The 19,844-nt window shown below is 40.9% G+C and overlaps 1 protein-coding gene across 2 annotated transcripts in view; it reads right to left on the bottom strand.

Annotated features, from left to right (window-relative positions):
- LOC116065762 (leucine-rich repeat and fibronectin type-III domain-containing protein 2) overlaps positions 1-16,741 on the bottom strand; it is a 149,072-nt gene extending 132,331 nt beyond the window's left edge. For both annotated transcript variants that reach the window (XM_031321381.2, XM_031321380.2), the window contains exon 1: positions 15,723-16,741. The gene's annotated coding sequence lies outside the window, so the exon portion shown is untranslated. The remainder of the gene's footprint in view (positions 1-15,722) is intronic.
- Positions 16,742-19,844: the final 3,103 nt, after the last annotated feature.

Here is a 19,844-nt window from a genome sequence, read left to right on the forward strand (position 1 = left end):
TGATCAAAAAACATCCCCCCACCCCTCTGCTTTCTTCACAAATCGCACCCTGTATGTATGTCTGTATGTATATATGTCTGTATGTATGTATGTATGTATGTATGTATGTATGTATGTATGTACAAAGAAAATCCTTAGAAACTACTCTAAATGATTAGCAATGTTTACGCAGTTGAGTGATACCCCTTATATCTGTGAGAAATTAGAGAGGGAGACAGGAAACAGGAGTGGCAGAGGAAAAAAGACAAGCACCAGTCACTGTGTATAGTTACCCCACCAGTCACTATGTATAGCCTGTAGATTTTCATTTGCATTATAACATTTCTATTGTGGAAATATGACAGATGACAGTCAGGTGAATGAGTTAAGCTATTGTTTACACTGTTAGCTTACATATATATAATGGGTGTGTGAGCTATTATGACAGTGTTTTGTTTATATTGCAGTTGGTTGTCAGGTCAACTCCATTTCATTTCGAGTTTTCAAAAATTGGTTTTAGGGGTTACATTTTGGTATGAAGTTAACATGAAAATGATGACTGAACACTTTGACCAAGGGTATAGGTTTGGTTTAGCATCAGCAGTAATGAAAGAAAAAAACCATGTGCTATAAAACACTCCACTTATGAGCACTATGCACCAGAGATGTTGCAAAAACATTACAGCATTACATCTCAGAAAGCAGTTATTGACTCTCTGGGAGAGAACTCTGACCACTCTTAAACTGCAGCAATAGGAACACTGTTAAATATACAGTACATAAGGTGACTATATATATAAAACTAACTACATTTGTTAACATAATCTTTCCCATCAGTGTGTGGGAGAGGCCCTGTCTATGTCTTTGTGCTTCTATTCAGCACCCACGTCATACAAGCAACAAACTGAGGCTTTGTTGCCACCGTTGACATATAAAGGATAGCCTTCTGTCGGTTTAACCCTTGTGTTGACCTCGGGTCACATTGACCCGTTTTAAATGTTTGTTTTATATCAGCAAATATGGGACGTAGAAATAAGCGCTGAAAATGTGTAGAAAAATGTAAAAATTCAAAACGTTGGAAAAAGCAAAAACAAATTGTGAAAAAAATGCGTTTTTTCTGCTTTTTCAAGGTTGAAGGGAAGATAACACAAGGGTTAAATGGGCTCAACGCTTGAGGCTGTGTGGCTTTTTTTTTCTCGTGTGTTCGCTTCACCAGCAAAAACAAACATAATACTAAGATATTGTTTTATTTTCTGGCACAGATAATCGAGTGGGAGCCAAACTCAACATCACAATTCACAAATTCACAGCCATCACTGCATACTGTGCATACTTGCAGAGACAGATCACAACCGTTGGTTTATCAGATGGGATTAGCAGCGATACAGTTGCCATTCTCTAACACACACTTGTGAGACTGAATGTTTGCTGTGGGTTGATTTTGTTCTTTTACAGTTTCAGTAAAAAACCTGCTTTTATGTGTTGGAATTTTCAGTTGCACAAAATGATCATCAGAGGCACACAGCAATACATCTTTTAGCTCTCATCTAATTTTTCTATTTTTGGCAGTTTTCCCTGCATCCAAAGATGTGCTTGCCAGCAGCCTATTATAACTAATTACACCACTTCATGCAATTGTGTGGAACACAAGTCATGCAGTGCAACACATCTTAGGTACAGTTAAAGTGCTCATATTATGCTTTTTGGCTTTTTCCCTTTTCTTTATTGTGTTATATATATTTTTTGTGCACATTATAGGTTTACAAAGTGAAAAAGCCCAAAGTCCACCCCAAAGGGACTTACCATCTCCAACAGAAAACACTGTTCACAAACTGCTCCAAACAGCTCTATTGTAGTCCAGCCTTTACTTCCGTGACAAATGAGCGTCACTTTGTAACACACGTTATAATGCTCGCCTAGCTGCTAGCATGGCACGCCCTCATACTCTGCAACTGACTAGCTAGCAGTGCTTACCTAGCTACTGCGCATGTGCGACTCCCAACGAAGATAGAACAGAAGTGCGATGCCTCACTCTGTAGCTAAAACAGAGAGCTCAACACACAGGGTGAAAAGAGGAGCTGCAGCAATGTGCAGTACAACAAAAATATAGTGTTTTTTGTAAATTAAACCACATAAACCTATTCTGATATAACCTCTAAATACAATTATGAACCTGAAAATCAGCATAATATGAGCACTTTAAAGGGAAGGCTGCCAACTAAATGACTGCATTCACGCTATGGGAATAATATGGACTAATATCTGACTGGCATATGTATAATCATAGACATCTCTGCATTACAACTGCTCAGAAATAGCACTAAATGAAACATACTTAACCAAGGCAAAACAATAATCCACATAAAATTCCACAAATCAGAGGCTCAATTGTGATCATCTGATTCATGTACACACTTAGGGTGCTTTCACACCTGCCTCGTTTAGTTCGGTTAAATCACACTGTTGTTGTTTGCCCCGCTGGTGCGGTTCGTTTGGGCAGATGTCAACGCGGCAATTGCACTCGGTTGCGCACCAAAAGCGGACCGAACAACCGTTCCGAGACGTGCTTGAAGAGGTGGTCTCGGGTGCGCTTTCAATCGAACTCTGGAGAGGTTTGTTTGTGGTGAGAACGTGATCCGACCTCGAACTGCACCATTCATATAGACTCCGCAAGTCTGAACTAATGTCTCCTGTTGTCAGGTGTGTTTAACAATCTGCGATGCAGCAGAGCAGCAAACTGTAGCAGCTTGCAGTGTTTCTCACACAGAAATAGACTGCAGTCAAGCTTGCCGTCTATCACTCGCATTTCCGTGGTCGAAGAGGCCGCCGCTAAAGTTGGAGACAGACACCGGCAGAGCAGAGCGTAGTCTGATTATTTAAATGAAATGAGCTGGTTTGACCATGGAGATGCAAGAAATTTGCACTAGTCCAGAAGCCAGGACCATCTTCCTGTATTTACTTTTTTGCTCCCGCCGCAGACATAGCCGACCAATAAGAGGAGTGGAAGTTCTTGCGTGATTTTTAATGACGCATTTTGGTACGCTTGGATTTTTCCAGGTGTGAAACCAAACCAAACGGAAATCGCTCCAAGTTTACGAACTCATCAACTGATTTGGACCAAAGCAAACATACTACAGGTGTGAAAACGCCCTTATACTGAGATGTTCTGGAGAGAAAATGCTATTGTGATTCCGTTCGTAGGTGAGAAACTAGTATGCTAGCTGAGTGATTTCAAAAGGTAACATAGATGTGCACCCAAACAAGCTCTTTCATTGTCATTACTGTTGAAAAAAAGCCACAGCCCATCTCACACAATCCCATCAAAAATTGGAAAGCAAGACTATGGGCCATAATTGAATGGCATGTGTAGCAACTAACACAAAGTGGTAGATTTGAGGTCTTGTTTCACCAAATTTGCAACATATGGTCATTTCCTCTCGCACAAATTTAGACTTGTTTTACCAACCAATAGAAAACCATACTTGTGTGGCCGGGTAAGCTCAGTTGGTAGAGCAAGCGCACATATATAGAGGTTTACTCCTCGACGCAGCGGTTGCGGTTGTGACTCTGAGCTGCGGCCCTTTACTGCATGTCATTCCCCCTCTCTCTCCCCTTTCATGTATTCATCTGTCCTGTGGAATTAAAGGCCTAAAATGCCCCAAAATAATCTTTAAAAAAAGAAAAAGAAACATACTTGTGAGCATGCAAGAGAACTGTAAGACTCTGAAATGTATCTGCAATTTGCGAGAGACAGTTATTTGTGAATCGGTACACTGGCACCATTACCGATCTGCGAGTAAATAGTGCTCGTAAATTGCTTTGATGAAATGGGCCCCTGCTATTTTGGTTCATGTATGTGCAGCAGTGCAAAAAGGTTTTGTAAGGTGGAATGTAGATCGGAGGGTTTGGTGATTAAAGAATACACTTTCAGCCAATCATTGTGACGCATGGTAGCTCAACAAAGGGAGAGAGCTTCTCCAGGAAATTGTATTGTCTGCAGCCAAAGGCAGATGGTGGTTGTCTGTCATGTTTGACAATAGAAACAAATAATAGTTTGTTGAAGAGGTTTATATGACAGCGTCAATCCAACACTATTTCAGTCTTAATTCTATTTAACATCATTTATGGTCTCACCATATGTCATAATTAAATATACGATATGCGCTGCAGCCTTGTAATCATAATAGAACACTGGTTTAGCAGTTAGTATACAAAAATATTAATATACTTAACCATTTTATACTAAAACGAAATGATATACGAGTCATATCAGATGTCCACCAAACAGCAACTTTTGACAAAGACCCAGCACAATGATTGTCCTAAGATTTATTACTTATTTCTGTTTACAGAGATTTTTTTGGAGCATTTTTTCCACTATATATATATATATATATATATATATATATATATATATATATATGACCATATTTAGTATGCACACTATATTTAGACAGAGAGTTACAGACATAAGACACATGTTGGTTCCTTTAACAATGTCAACATTGTCAAGGACAAAAGCAGAAGTGTATCTTTAAACCAAACCTCCAACCACAATACAAAAAACTATTATATATACTAAAAGTATCATTTCAGCTGGACTTGTAGGCCGTTATATTGTTGGGTAGGTTAATTTATAATGAAATATTGTATTTAATAAACTACAATTAAATTGTAAAGTAACTAGTAACTAAAGCTGTCAGATGAATGTAGTGGAGTAAAAAGTGCAATATTTCTCTCTGAAATGTAGCGAAGTAGATGTAGAAAGTGGCATAAAAAAGAAATGTGTGTGTGTGCATGCGTGCATACGTGTGTGTGTGTGTGTGTGTGTGTGTGTGTGTGTGTGTGTGTGTGTGCTTTAACACCTACTGAGAGTTATATGGTAAAAAAACTAACATTTCACATTCTAGTCCTCTGCAATTTCTTTCAACTGAATGCTTAATAAACAAGCAAAAGAAAAGGTTGGCGTTCAAAAGCAGCACTGAGGGAACACTGTGTGCATTCTGTATGCCCGTGCTGACTAAGCGATGTAGACTCGCTGCTCTGAGACAAGGACAGCTCTTTGCAAAGAACCTATCAACAGAGCAATCACCGGGGAGGACCCCAGAGGAGCGCAATGAGATTAAAAGACCTGCTATCAATTTATCAAAGACGCTGCTGAGAGGCAACTTCAACTTTAAAGCAGAATTGGGACACTTTCTGCCTAATGACTGCAATTTATAACCGAGCATGGACGACTCTGAAACTGAAATCTTGGGAGCCAATTATAATGAGCCCTTTAAGTTGTACCCATGTGCATTTCACTTGTTGATGGCGATAGCGATTCTGCACCACAATATGTTATTATCTCCAGAGAATTCCAGTCAAAAGAACCAGAGAAAGCCATACCTTAGTGCTCAAGGACACAGTACAGCAGTGTCAGATGGAGTTTAAGGTGGATCAAGTCAAACCGAGGCAGAAGGCTAAGAAGAGAATAATGTCACTTTTCCAACACAGTCAGGGTTTTTTCAATACCCAGTGAGCCCAACAGCTTTGTCATAGCAAGACAAGACTTTGAGAGAATTTCCCGCTGCAACCACCGCTGCAGCAGAATAAAGAAAGCTGCCTATGTGTTGTGGAAAATTGACCTTTTGGAGCCAGTTTGGGTGACTCTCAGTCTTACTAACAATTTCATGAATAATAAGCGGGGCTGCTCATTTTTTCACCACAGACCCTTTATCTAACAGTTTTTATTTTTTTTTTACTTCTGTTTGCCATCGACAGTGACTCATTGCTTCGGTCTTGTGTTTTTTCACCCCCCCACACACACACACACACACACAAACACACACACACACACACACACACACACACACTATTTCTTTATTTTGCTCAGGGGCTTAGGAAGATAAGCTTCTCCAACCCCTCTCTAAATTACAGCTTCTTCACAATGGCGACATCCCCAGCAGAGCCTGAATGTTATCACTCCGCAGCGGCACAAGGAGCTCTCCATTTAGATCTCTGGAGCTAAACAGTTTTTGTTGCTAACCTTGGGGCTCGCCGCACATCAGCGAGTAAGAGGAGCTGGCCTAACGGAGCTGCTGTCATGCGCTCAGTGATAACTTCAGCAATGACTGTGTTTCTCCACAACAAAGTGGGACAAAAGTGCAGGGCAGTTAAGGGTGGAGCATTTGAGTATATGTTTGGAAAATTATGATTACCCGCAAAACATATTAAAATACAGTGATAATGTGGATAAGTAGGTCAACAAACATGTGTTTGTAGACCTACTATAAATGGCTGCAGTTTGTGTGAAGTAATGGATCTATATCAAGTGTTTCCCACGCAAAGGTTACACATATGCGATCTGCCATAGTATATTAATGGCCTCCCCAGTTTATTGCAACCCAAAGGCACATGCATCAGCAGATGTACGCATTATTTCCAGTTGTGTTGATTCAAACAGAAGGGCAACAGCACGTAGTAAGCAGTAAACACATCTAGAAATCTATGGAATGCCATTTTACTCAATATTAAATAAATAAATAAATGAGGGCTGACAATCGATTAAAATTGTAATCGCGATTAATCGCATGAGTGTCCTAGTTAACTTGCGATTAATTGCAAATCAATCACACTTTTTTTCATCTGTTCTAAATGTACTTTAAAAAGGATATTTTTTCAAAGTTTTTAACACTCAAGTGATATTTCAGACTTGACTACTCCGGTGGTAACTCAGTTCACATCTACAGTACATGCAAATAACTTTAGTTTTGTGGAGAGAAACATTTGGAAGGGCTTTGAAACTCAACTTGCCATCCAAAAGACCCTTTTCTTTATCCATTTCTGCGTAAGGAGCTTTGTTTCTGCTAGCTATCCACTCCCGTTCCCGTTCGTTCGTCGCCTCATCTCGTCTTCCTCCACAGCGCTGCGGAGAAGGGTCTGGCTAGTCCACACAGCATTCCAGGATTGGGAGAGAAACGTGCTCTAGTTTATTGGCATTTCTTTAAACCAATCACAATCGTCTTGGGCGTTACTAAGCGCTGAACCAAGCCGTGACAAACTGTATCAGGGCTAATCCCTGCTAGTTACAGTAGCAGGTTGCCAGACACTCACATGATGGCATGTCAGCTTGGAACCATGGAGCCAGTGAGCCGTAAGTAACTGTGAAAAAGGTGTGGACACATTACACCAAAGGTTTGGTCATGTAAAGCCACGTCACAGTCAACTAGGGTGTGTGATTTGGAGACAATGAGTGCAATGCACTGTGGTGACAGGCATAAAAGTTTTATCACTTTCAGAAAAATAATGAATCTCATTTCCAATTTTGTTAGGAAACATCAAGCAGATTGTCCCATCTTTGTAAATAACATAGTCTTGGTCACTGAGCATTTGTTCTATCAGTCACATGCACTTGTCATCCCCCCCTCCCTATAAAGTATATTTTGGTCCTGTGTGAGGCACTGAACATCACGACTGCCCATCAGCTCTACCGAATGCTCTGTGAGCAGCAAAAGCATTAACTCAGAGGCTTTTAAAATATAAAAGTTTGTTGAAATACAGTAGCGGTTGAGTGGGCTGGAACTGCTGACTATGATGAATGAGCCCGCCATTAAATGACGGCGGCCACTGTATTCTAAAGTGCAACAACAACAGAGAATTCATAACGAAGTGGAGAAAGGGGTGACAGCAAAATTAGAATGCCATGCTCTCAGTGATCACAGGCCCACTCAGTCTGGAAACCAAAAAAAGGAAAGAAAATGCAACATGGGGAGGGGGGGGGGGGGGGGGGGGGAAGATGAATTTAGCCATTGTAATCTGACTCACAGTTTAATTTTTTCTAATATATTTAAAGTGCTTAGTCATGATTGTAACAAGAGTTTGAGTCATGTCCCAGACACGCTGTCGTCTATGCTGGTTTCCATAATTATTGCAGCAGAAAAACGTCTTCCCATTGACTGGAAGTGTTCTGAAGTTTCACATCCGTAGCTGCTGCTGTATCGCTGTGTCCCTGCGGTCATATTGGTCACTCAGCAGTGACATCATAATGTCCCGACTAGTGTTTCACAAAGGAAGGGAGCTGTCGCCTATGTAAACTCCCAGAGGTGCTCTCTAAAGCTCCACAATGGCCCTGCCCTTAGACTCTGCAGCTGACTTTGATATACTCTGGACTCGAGTGCTTCCTGCTGAGACTACCAGGAAAAGCCACATTAAAGCACAGCCCAACTAATGCCAGCCAAAAGGGCTCGTTGGAAGAATGTCAATATGCTCTACCCTAAGGCGAAAGACCTGAGAAAGTATACATTCTCTGTTCTTATTGAGGTTTTGTGCGTTTCCTGATTTCAGTGAGCTGAATTGACATATTAATGGAAAAAGCAGCAGCCCATTTGAGTTCATAAACTCATTCGAATAGCAATATTTCAGGGTAATTGTTAGATCAATGGTTGTAATAACACAGTTTGTCACCCATCTACAGTACCATGTTTTTTATATTTTACCACCCACTATTCCAGAGTGGGGACTTCTGGGACAACGTCACCTACTTCCAAAGTGCATAGAGAAAGGAAGTAGTATTAAAAATGCACTAGCACTGTGTAGAAGTTTCCCAGACTGATAGTACAATGACAAGGTACATAAAGTTTTGGTACCCTTTTGATGCTAATACATTTTACTTCAGTAATATAAATATATATACCAACCAGACATTGTTGTGGTCAACAAGATATAGCAATCCCAAACGACAGCCACATCAAGAAGAAAGGACACAACATGCTTGGAAAATACTAAGGGTATTGGCACGCTTTGGCTACATTGAACGCATAACGTATGCAGAATGTATCTTTTAACTGGCTACACCTGCTGCGCACACACGGCGTAGGATTGTGCGAGTCACAGGCGAGACGGTGAGCTTTTGCTTTGGGATTGTTGTTGTTTCTTGAGGTTTTGGAAGGGGCACAGCGCTGTGAAACGTCAATCTACTGTCAGCTGTTATCAAATGTCGCAGGTGAGGGAAACATGAAATAAAGACAAAAACTCTCAAAATGAAACTGCCATCACAGTCATTAAGTCGTTTCCTTGTGAATCCGTAGTTTAATTTAAAAGAAATATAGACACCCTATGATCATTTTTTGTGTAGCCGCACACACCTCACGTAAAAAAATATAAATAGAAGACTGGTCTATTTTTACGCTTGTAGAGCGGACCACTATGCGCTGCTCTCGTGCCTGGTGTGGCCAGTTTCATTGATTATAGTGTAAGCGTAGTGTTGGAACATCCGCTCCGCATACGTTACGTGTGCAATGTAGCCAGCCCGTTGAGAGAGGAGATAGAAAATATGTAGAAAGTGAAGGCAACAGTGGTTCCAGTGGTAACCAGGGCCCTTGGGGCTGTAACACCTAAACTGGGACAGTGGCCCCAGCAAATTCCAGGAACAACATCTGAGATCTCTGTCCAATAGAGCGCAGTCCTAGGAACAGTTAAGATACTGAGCAGAACCCTCAGGCTCCCACGCCTCTGGTAGAGGACCTGAGCTGTGAAGGAATACACATACATTAAAAAGCTAACAGTGTTTGGAAAAGGCTTCAGGGGAACACCATGGCAGCTCAGCTGGTGGTAAGCTCCAGGTCCCACACTTGAGACTAAAGAGGCAGTTGGCAAAGAACAGCAGCCGTATGAATTCTGAGAGCTACCAATTCTGTTTCACAACATCTATGCTTGAGGTATTATTTATATTATTTAAATCAGTTTCAGAATGCATGGTTCATCAGTTCATTGCGGTTATGTTAGCAACTCTCAGATTCTCAGAATCTCTCACCAGCATTTGAATGCACCATCTGGATTACTTTTCCAAACTAGTGATAGTTACTTCTCTCACCTGCATTACTCTGCAGTAATAACCCAAATTCGACAGAAAACTACTAAATGTTCATGCTCAGTGCATGCATCACCTACTGTACCTCAAGCAAGTTACAAGCAGGATGAATGTCATAGTACATTGATCAAATATGAAATCAAAACAATGGCTGCCAATAAAATTAGGAATTAAAACTGTTGCATTTTTTTGGAAAATGGAAGCCTATTTGTAGTTAGTGGGCTAAAATATTTGCCATTAAAGACAGCACGGTCCTTTACTGTTAACGAAAAAGATCCCAATGGCTCTCCAGTCTTTCCTCGTCATACTGGGAATGTAAGCTAATGGGCCCTATTCTAACGATCTAAGCGCACGGCGTGAAGCGCATGGCGCAGGTGCGTTTAGGGCGTGTACAAATCCACTTTTGTTAGTTTAACGGCGGAAAAAATGTGTCTGTGCGCTAGATGCATGGTTCAAAAGTGTCGTACTTAGTGTCTTAATTAATTCATAGGTGTGTTTTGGGCGTAACATACAATCAACCAATCAGAGTGTCATCTCCCAGCCAGGAGCATTTGTACCTTGGCACATTGCTATTATGATGGCGGATTTGCACCGTAATATTTTTATTTGTAATCTTTTGCATGTTTGTGTGCTGCTACGCGTCCCTGTGTGTGTAACAAGCATAGTGTGCGCGCGCTGTGCACGAAATAAAATAACAATGTAATGTTGCGTTATTGACTTTAGACCAGGTTTTTGGTCACTTTCCGCTGCCTCAAGATAGCAATACGCCCAGAATGCACCTGAACACACCTCCCTGTAAGACCAGCACGCCCATGGGCGCACAGATGGGATCAGGTGCATTTGCTATTTAAACAACGCGGGCCCTGGATGGGAAATTGACAACTGCGTCGGTCTTAAACTAACAAAGACACTGGCGTCGGGCTTTGCGCTGCGCTGCTCCGGGTGCATTGTAAGGTCCAAAATCATCATCTGACATCTGTGACATGAGTTTGTGTTAAAGGTTAGGTTGTGTTTTTTCTGTACTAATTAAAAGAAAAAAGGAGAATAAGGAGCTCTCGACTCAATTATCTAACATAACCATCCTCAACATGCAGTCCAATCCTACAAATGTTGGGGCTCCACCCAAGCAGCTGATTTCTCTAAATGCTGCATAAAGGGTCATCTTCACTCTGCACATATGCTAGACTACAGCAGCTGGACTGTAGTCATTAGGCAGGAATGCAAACAAAACAGCCATGATTAAATTCATTAAGGAAATGTTTCCCTCTAATGCATGGCAATTTGAGGTGAAGATGCACATGGAAATGCCCTGCAGCTGCGCTCCATTCCCAGCCATCGCTGTACTGTATATTCATTATTTTACAAACAGATCAAACGCATCTGACTGCCTGAGTGTCGGCTCCTCCTAGCTCCTGTTTTGGATTTGTGTGTTGTGTTTTCTGTGCACCTGGCTTGTTCTGCTAGTGAAGGTGAGCGAATGGAGTTGTAAGGGAGAGTTTTCTGGAAAGGAACCAAGATCTCCTTTTCTTCACACAGCAGACTTGGAGATGAGAGTCGTGCAGAGACACCACAGAGGGTTTAACGCTAAATCCCAAGTTATTTCCCACTTAATTTTTGAACTTCAATTGCCTTCCATCCAAGCTATTCCATGTGAACTAGAATTGAACAGACACTGATCCCCTCTTTATTATTGCACTGTGTGTGGTTTTTAATGAAATAGTCCTTATGCTTCCAATGTGCTCCCACCTCTCTCTCATAATTCCCCTTGCAAAACAACAACGCTCAAACATTCTCTGGGAGCCTTCTGAGCATGTCGAGCTTCTCCCCAAGGTAAAACTGGCCTACTTCCGAGTGCATCCTCAGCATCCATCTGCTGTATACCCGTAAATTGTGTTTGCCTGCGATCGCAGGTTATCTCATCTGTCAAGACAGGCCCATCAATTTCACCGAGCCGTCTCGACAGAAGGCATTAACCCTCCAGCGTCATTCTGGCATCAAGCATTGACAGACAATAACTGCTGGTGATATCAACATATCAGATGAGCACTGTTGACAGTTCTGTTGTGACTGTCGGCAATGAGAAACTAAATCCCTGAATAATAATGAACACAAATGGAATACAAATTAATTGAATTAACAGTTTTGCTAGAATAGCACAATTATCTGAGGACAATAAGCCACATTTAGCATGCCACAAGCCAAAATGGAAACAATAGGTGAATCTAATAGAACTACTGGGCTGCTATAGCCAACAGGGGATAACACTCAAGTTGAATGTAGACCTTTGTAAGTCATGTATAGGAACAAAAAACACATTATTGCCTGAACATTTGCAAAGGTTTTTTGTTATTATTAAAAGAGGAAGTTAATTTAATTAAAAAAAAAAAAATCTGTCTGCAAGTTAAGTGTATTTCTGTATATAGGGAACTGTGGAACCCACTGGAACATTATGTGAAAGAGTTACTCCAGCAATTTAGTATTGCACTCCCATAAAGTCGGGGGATTTACAAGAGACAGATTCAAAAACGAACGGTCCAAAATTGAAGCAGCAGACGCTGAGATAACCTGACTTTAAGTCTAAAGTATAGCTCAGGTTCCCAAAATGTGAAATCATCATAATTCTGACGACATCGGCATGGTTATTTTCTCCTACTTTATTAAGCCCCTCCAGAGCCACAGAAGACATATACAACCATTTTCACAGGCTAGGTAGAACGACTCATGACAGGTAAACTTGATGTGTACAGTCAGCGGAGTGACTTTGATTCAGCTTCTATCGTGTTCGACTAATCGACTAAGAGGGAGCAGCCCTAGAGATTTCTGTATTGTGTCTTTGTCTGTGCTATGGTTTGAAGTAGGTGGGGCCTGGTTAGAAACATGTGATGTCACATACTACTGTGCACCAATCAGGATTCAGCAACATTTGAAGCAGAGTCGGATGACAGTAGGCAGGGCAGTCGCAGGGAAGCAGCTTAGCTTAGGGATTTGAGTGTTAAACTATGAAGAATAAATAATACCAAAATATATATATATATATATATATATATATATATATATATATATATATATATATATATATATATATATATATATATATTTCTTTACTTTCTTGTTATGTATTTACTCATTCATGTTTAAAGTTGCCATAATTTATATTTTTACAATAGCAATGTATCAAATGGCAATGTGAACAAAGTGACAGTGATTGCTCATATATGAACCTACAGCTGAATCTGCAGAGATTTATAAGAAGTTTCAGCTCATTGTTTAGCTGTCCGGCCGACAACTTTCCACTCTCACCGCTCCCATAGCATTATTTAGCAAATGTTTGCTCTGAAGATCAACTGTACACTCCCTGCTCAGCAGCAAACAGCAGAAAGACACAGTTACAAAACTAGCTGGTGAACATGGTGGAGCATTTAGCAGCTCAAGAGCCAGATATTTCCCTCAGGAGTAGATGTGACCAAAAACCGAGCTAAAAGAGAGTTAGTCTCGCAATGCCAGACCTATCTCCACAGCGCTGCGGAGGAGGGTCTGGCTAGTCCACACAACATTCTGGGATGGGAGAAAATCATGCTCTGGTTTATTGGCATTTCTTTAAAACCAATCACAATCGCCAGACGGAGCAACAGTGCCGCTGCAAAATAGCCTTGGGAAGGAACTTGTTTCAGTGGAACAAGTGTACATTCACGTGTACACAGCTCTGCTGTGCCCTGCTATGTCATAACACCCTGCAGTGCCCTGCTATGCCATGAACTACTACAACTACTACTACCCATTATCTTTATTGTGACTATTATTGCCACTGTTCATCACACCCCCAACCGTCACCGTCAGACACCACCTACCAAGAGTCTGGGTCTGTCCGAGGTTTCTCCCTAAAAGGAAGTTTTTCTCACCACCGAGGTTTCTTCCTAAAATGAGTTTTTCCTCGCCACTGTCGCACTAAATGCTTGCTCTTGGGGGAATTACTGGAATTGTTGGGTCTTTGTAAATTACAGAGTGTGGTCTAGACCTACTCTATCTGTAAAGTGTCCTGAGATAACTCTTGTTATGATTTGATACTATAAATAAAATTGAATTGAAAATGTATTTTAGCCGTGCAAAAGAAAAGTCAGATTTGACAGATAGTCTAGCTAGCTGTCTGGATTTACCCCGCAGAGATCTGCACCGAAACTATCCTGTAAATGCAACGTTGTCGATATAGACTAAAAGACAGTGAATATTGGACTTATATTCATCAGGTGGACAAACACGACTCCAAATATATAATAACGTTGCTCAGTAACTGCTGGATGTGTAAATAAGCAACAGTTTGCTAACAAGTTCACCATATCAACTTAACAGGTAATCATACTGTATGTCAATTTTGTGTTCACAACTTGTTTATGATGCCCCCAAGTGACCAAAAAATGTAATTGCAGGTAAATGTTATAGAAATATTATTCAAATATAACATTCTCAGGGGCTTTAGGAAATTTTATAGAGTCAAGTAAATAAATTGTGTTGAAATATTGCACTGAACTGTACTGTAAATAAAAACTGAAGGGGCTCTTTATTTTTCTTTTAGATGAGCTAGTTTTACACTGACATAAATTACAGTGGCTATGGCAATAAATAGTAAGGCCTGGATACAGAGTGCACCTTTCAGTGAGTCATTTGGCGAATCATTGTTTTCATGAATAAAACACAGTTGAATCTCTTTAGTAAACTACAGAGCTTTGCTCATAAAACCTCCACTCTCTGTATTCTTCAGACAAATCCTTCACAGTGGGATTTTTAGGAGAATACCAGCCATTCAAATCTCGATAGAAGCCCCATTGTGGGAGTCGAAGCGTTCCCTCCTACTGCAGTTTCATACTTCCCTGTGCTGTCCATGGTGCTGAAAAGCCTTCACTGACCGAGCGCCACTTTCCACCTCCACACTCGGATTTCTTATTGTGATCCCGCAAGTGCCAGCTACCACTTGTAATCCACAAGAGGGTGGTGATTACAGTGGGTGGTGGCGTTACACTGCTTCCCATGGTGCCTCATGGCAGCCATCGATCCCTTAACCACACACACACACACACACACACACACACACACACACACAACCTAATATTTTCTCAAGAGGTATAGGGACCGCTAGTTTAATAAAATAATAAGCACATAGGGGACATATGATATAATCCACACACACACACACACACACACACACACACACACACACACGTCAATTCGTGCAATTTAAAGGGAGTTTAATAAACGTCTTAGCTACTGTAATTACAAGGGAACATTTTGAAAAGAGTAGGCTAATCTTCCCTCCTGTCTCGCTCTCTCACTTTCTTACACACACACACACACACACACACACACACACACACACACACACACACACACACACACACACAGATCCCCAAAACGCGCACAAAACACACCCAGGATTAGTATGCGCGGGGCACAACTACAAAACCTCTCAGCTTTCCTGATATCCGTGTAACGCTGCGACCTTTCCCTTATTTGTGACATTACAAAATGAAAAGAAAATATGAAAATAACGGTGGCAGCAGCTCTGCTGCACTGAACAGATTCCCACGGATCACGTTACTTTCTGTAGATAGCCTACCTGCAATTTTCCAAGAGTGCGAGCCACCTTTTCAGCTCATTAACACACTGCCTGACATTATAGGCAATGTGAAGACAGAGCTTGTGAAACATTAAGTAGCAGCCTCAGAAACAACATTTTGCATTTAAATCAAAGCCGGGTCATTAGAAATTGCAGGCAACCTAGTTGGAGGTGAACCGCAACCAGACCACCAAACACATATAAAAGCAACATAATAAACTGCTTATCTAATATCTGAGCAGTCAGAACTCCTACATGTATCAGACTATTCGGGTTATTTCTCACCTTTAGAGACGGACAAGTATCCATAGTGTGCCGCCGCAGGCTCTATACAGTAGCCAGTATTCTGTTTCTCTGGTTCGAGGCTACAGCCGCTCCCTTCCCATTCATCCACTAATTCCAGGAGACGAACTGCAAAACCCGCTGCCTACCGAGCCGCATGTCGCTTCTTCTCTCCTTGACAATATTTCCCAGCAGCAGATGCTCTGGAAACCTGCGCTTGTGCCGGGGAGCTAAGCTGCGACGAAGAGCTTCACAGCATATTTGTAGTTTCCCCTTAAAGTAAAAATAACTAGCTCGCTGCTGTGTGGGCTCGTCTTCGCTGTATTTCCAGGCGAGAGAGTGCTGCTACATGGCACAGGCGGTTTTTCTATTTTCTCCCCAGAGAAACCACAGTATGTCCTTGTGATTGTTTGCTTCTCTTTGGCTCCTAAACGCCCGTCCAAGCCGAAAGTAAAAAAAAGAAAAAAAAAATAGTACCTCCAAAAGAAAGTTTTTTTGTTTGTTACAATAATTGAGGAGTTGTTTTGTCCAAGAGCGATAGGATGGAGAGGTGCGAATTCAGTCTCTGCGCTAGAAAGACTGCATTAGAGCGGCGGATAACCCTAGATGGCACAAACACCACGAGGTATCACAGAGTCCACCTAGAGGCAGGCTGGCCATCAGCTGGAACTACAGCACCTTTACGCAAACACACGCTGGAGCGAGATTGAAGCGAAGGTTAAGCGTAAGGAGCCACTTTGGCACGGCCCGCAGCGAGTACCGTGTTGTCCAGCAGGAGATTAAGGACAGACCACGGATTAGTGTGTACTTAGAGGTATTTAGCGTTCACAGCAACAAAGTAGCCTGTCAGGGTTGTAGGTAACATTGATCTTATATTATCTGCCAGTCCTTTGGAAAAAATAAAGTTATCGTGTGCGCTGTTCTCGTTGCAGAAAGCTCTGCATAGATGCGTTCTTGTTCAGTCCCAAAAACAGCAGGGTGCATCCGGTTTGACCTACAGAAAGCAGGAGAGCTCACTTCCGCGTTGGAACGCCGACACAGTGAGGGACAATTAAACTGATGATTCATTAATGAGTTCACAAGTAGTCCCTCCAACCAAATACTACATCTATTCAAGTTAAGTGCAATTTTAAATGATTTTCCATTGTATGCCACTTTATTCCAGTGGTGGAATAAGTATTCAGATCCTTTACTGAAGTAAAAGTACTAATACCACACTGTAAATAATACTCCCAAGTAAATGTCTTGCATTGGAAATTGTACTTATCGTCAGGAAAATGTACCTAAAATATTTAAAGTAAAAGTACTTAATGCAGAAGAATCCTCACATTTTAGAAACTGGAAACGATCAAAGCAGTTCTGTCGGTCAACTAAGTGTTTAATCGGAATCATTTCAGCTGGACTTAGTAATTACTGTAGGCCGTTATATTGTTGGGCTGTTTAATTTATATATTAATATTTTATATAACTGCATGTGTTTTGTGTGCAGAAATCTTAATTTGTAAGGTAACTAATAACTGAAGCTGTCAGATTAAGTACTTGAGTAATTGCACTTAGTTGCATTCCTCCACGGCTTTATATTACTACTCCACTACACTTCAGAGGGTAATATGGTACTTTTTACTCCACTACATCATTTATTAGCCATAATAAGTTAGTTTTACATACAAAACATATGATAATAGGATGTGAGGCACTGTTATTTGAACAGCCCAGCAGTATATAATATACAATGACATGACACTGATGGGGGACATGCTGCATAATGAGTACATTATGTTGCTAATAATACTGTACTTTTACTTTAGTCAAAATTTTAATACACAATTACTTGTAATGGAGTAGTCTCCCTGCTACTTTTATTTAAGTAACTGATCTGAATAGTTCTTCCACCATTGCTTGTGTCCCCTGAAAAAATAAATAAAAATCAACATCCGCATGCAACACGTGGTCACTAATGGCAACTGGGTTGTACTGTGATCACTTTAGCCTAAACATGTTTTACATTTTCTTTTATTTGAATCATTTTTAGACCCGGAAAGTAAAAATGATCCAGTGATTCACAAAACATTTGCAAACATTATAGTGAATTCAGATTTATCTTGGGATTTCTTTTTTATTCTTTTCAAGGCTGTTTCTGGGATTTAGAGTTCATATTTTTTCCTTTTGGCTGCCTTAGGCTAAATTGAGCTCTCACTGCTCCAAGTGTAAAAATAAAAAAATAACACTTGTAAAAACTTTTTTTCTGTATTTTTTGTTTTTTAATGTGACTTCACTCAAACCAGTATGTAGTAAAGTATTGACATGGTAACCTGGTCTTTGCCACAAACTGGGCTTGTACATTTGGTGCCAAATACTAGTGATGTCCAAATTAAGCTTTATGAACCATGAGAACCAAAAAAAAAGGCTCAAGGAATGGCAATTCAGTGTGCTTTCAACCCTTTGTTGAACAGATTATATTTATATATTAATATTTAGCTCAGAAAATAAAGAAAATGCTTCACGAAGCTTCATTTGGACATCACTAAAAATACAGCAATATCATTAAAAAGCATGGTTAATACACCGAATAAAGGAAGTAGGCCTGCTTTACATGTTATATGAGCTATATCCTGGAATACATATATATTCACTTTGTTTGGCAAAAGGTTAATCATAGACAAATTAATGTGCAGTGTGTCATCCTATAGAGTAATGCAACTTGTGTTCAGGGTCAGTTTTACCCCTGAGTGGTCTGTCAGACCTCTTATGAACAATCTGTTATACACTCAGAAATCCAAATAGACGTTTTGGAGATTTAAGAGCAGTAGTGCTCTATATATAGATCATCTGAAAATCGAATACACGGAAAGTAATGGAATATCAACACTGATAAAACATTGAGTTTGTTTTTTTGAAGAGTCTCAGTGCTTCCAGGATCCCAAACACAACATTGAAAAGGGATTAGGGTTGACGTGATTTAGTATTTCTGTACCAAAATTACATCCTGGCCCTGTGGAAAGTGCTTTAAAGGCATTTAGACCAACATATAGGGAGATAAAAGTGCTGTGTTGGAGGATTTGTGACCTTAGTATTTGTGAAACCCTGTCTACAGCCCTGCTCTGAGTCTGCACGAACAAGCCAAATGCAGACGATGGTCTGGTGCAAATAAATAATGTAATAACTAAAGGTTTAAATATTCCAATACCAGGCAGGAAACAAACAAAACTCCCAACATCAACAACGGTATTTAGTAGAAAACAGAAAACAACAGGGTAAAACCAGGAACACTTAAAACACTTAGACACTCACGCTAGACAGCAGACTAAATACACAAAGCAACGAGGGGGGGGTAACGAGGGACAGGTGACGTGAGGGCTGATGAACAGGTGAAACACATCAGGGCGGGGCAGACAATCACAAAAAGCAGGAAAACACACAAGGCAAGAAGTGAAGTATCTGAAATGATGGTGCGTTCATGCCACCTGGGAACAACAGGAACCGGCCCCGTGATTACAGTAGGCTCGTTCAAGATGAACTGCGCCTCGCCTGTAAAGTGGACGAGAGCAGGCGGCAGCAGCCGGGGGCGGTGACCGCTGTCAAGTCGAACAGTTTCCAGCCGATTCCAGCAGCCTTCAGGCTGAACAGGAAGTCACAGAAACACTGTGATCCGATTCTGATTTAATAAAATGTTATCAGACCCATATATCAGCTCCTACACAGTCTCCAGTTGTTTTAATTATGACAGAGTAGCTGTTAAAATGCTCTACATGCAATCTGTTGCTGATTTTAATTAACAACACACTGTAGATGATCGGTAATCTGAACAGATTTAGTCTCTCTGACTTCTAAACGTCACTATCAGCCACACAACATGTGTTCTGTACACATGTTGTTCTGATTTAAGCCTTTAAATCAGACAAATGGCAGTTAAAATCCCTCCAATTCAAAATCAATAAAAAGTTTATATAAAACGTCATCATGTTGAGTTGATTTTGAACCAATCAGCTGTTAGATCAGCTGAGAGGCCGGCGTTTCCCAGCATGCACTGGGTCCGCCTGGGTCTTGCAGTCGGTGAAAAGCAACTGCGCTGCCTGCGTCTCAGAACTGCGGCCGCCTTGATCTCGTGAGGTTATCGTTGCCCAT

This window comes from Sander lucioperca, chromosome 18 (assembly GCF_008315115.2).
Source record: "Sander lucioperca isolate FBNREF2018 chromosome 18, SLUC_FBN_1.2, whole genome shotgun sequence".
NCBI classification, from domain to species: domain Eukaryota; kingdom Metazoa; phylum Chordata; class Actinopteri; order Perciformes; family Percidae; genus Sander; species Sander lucioperca.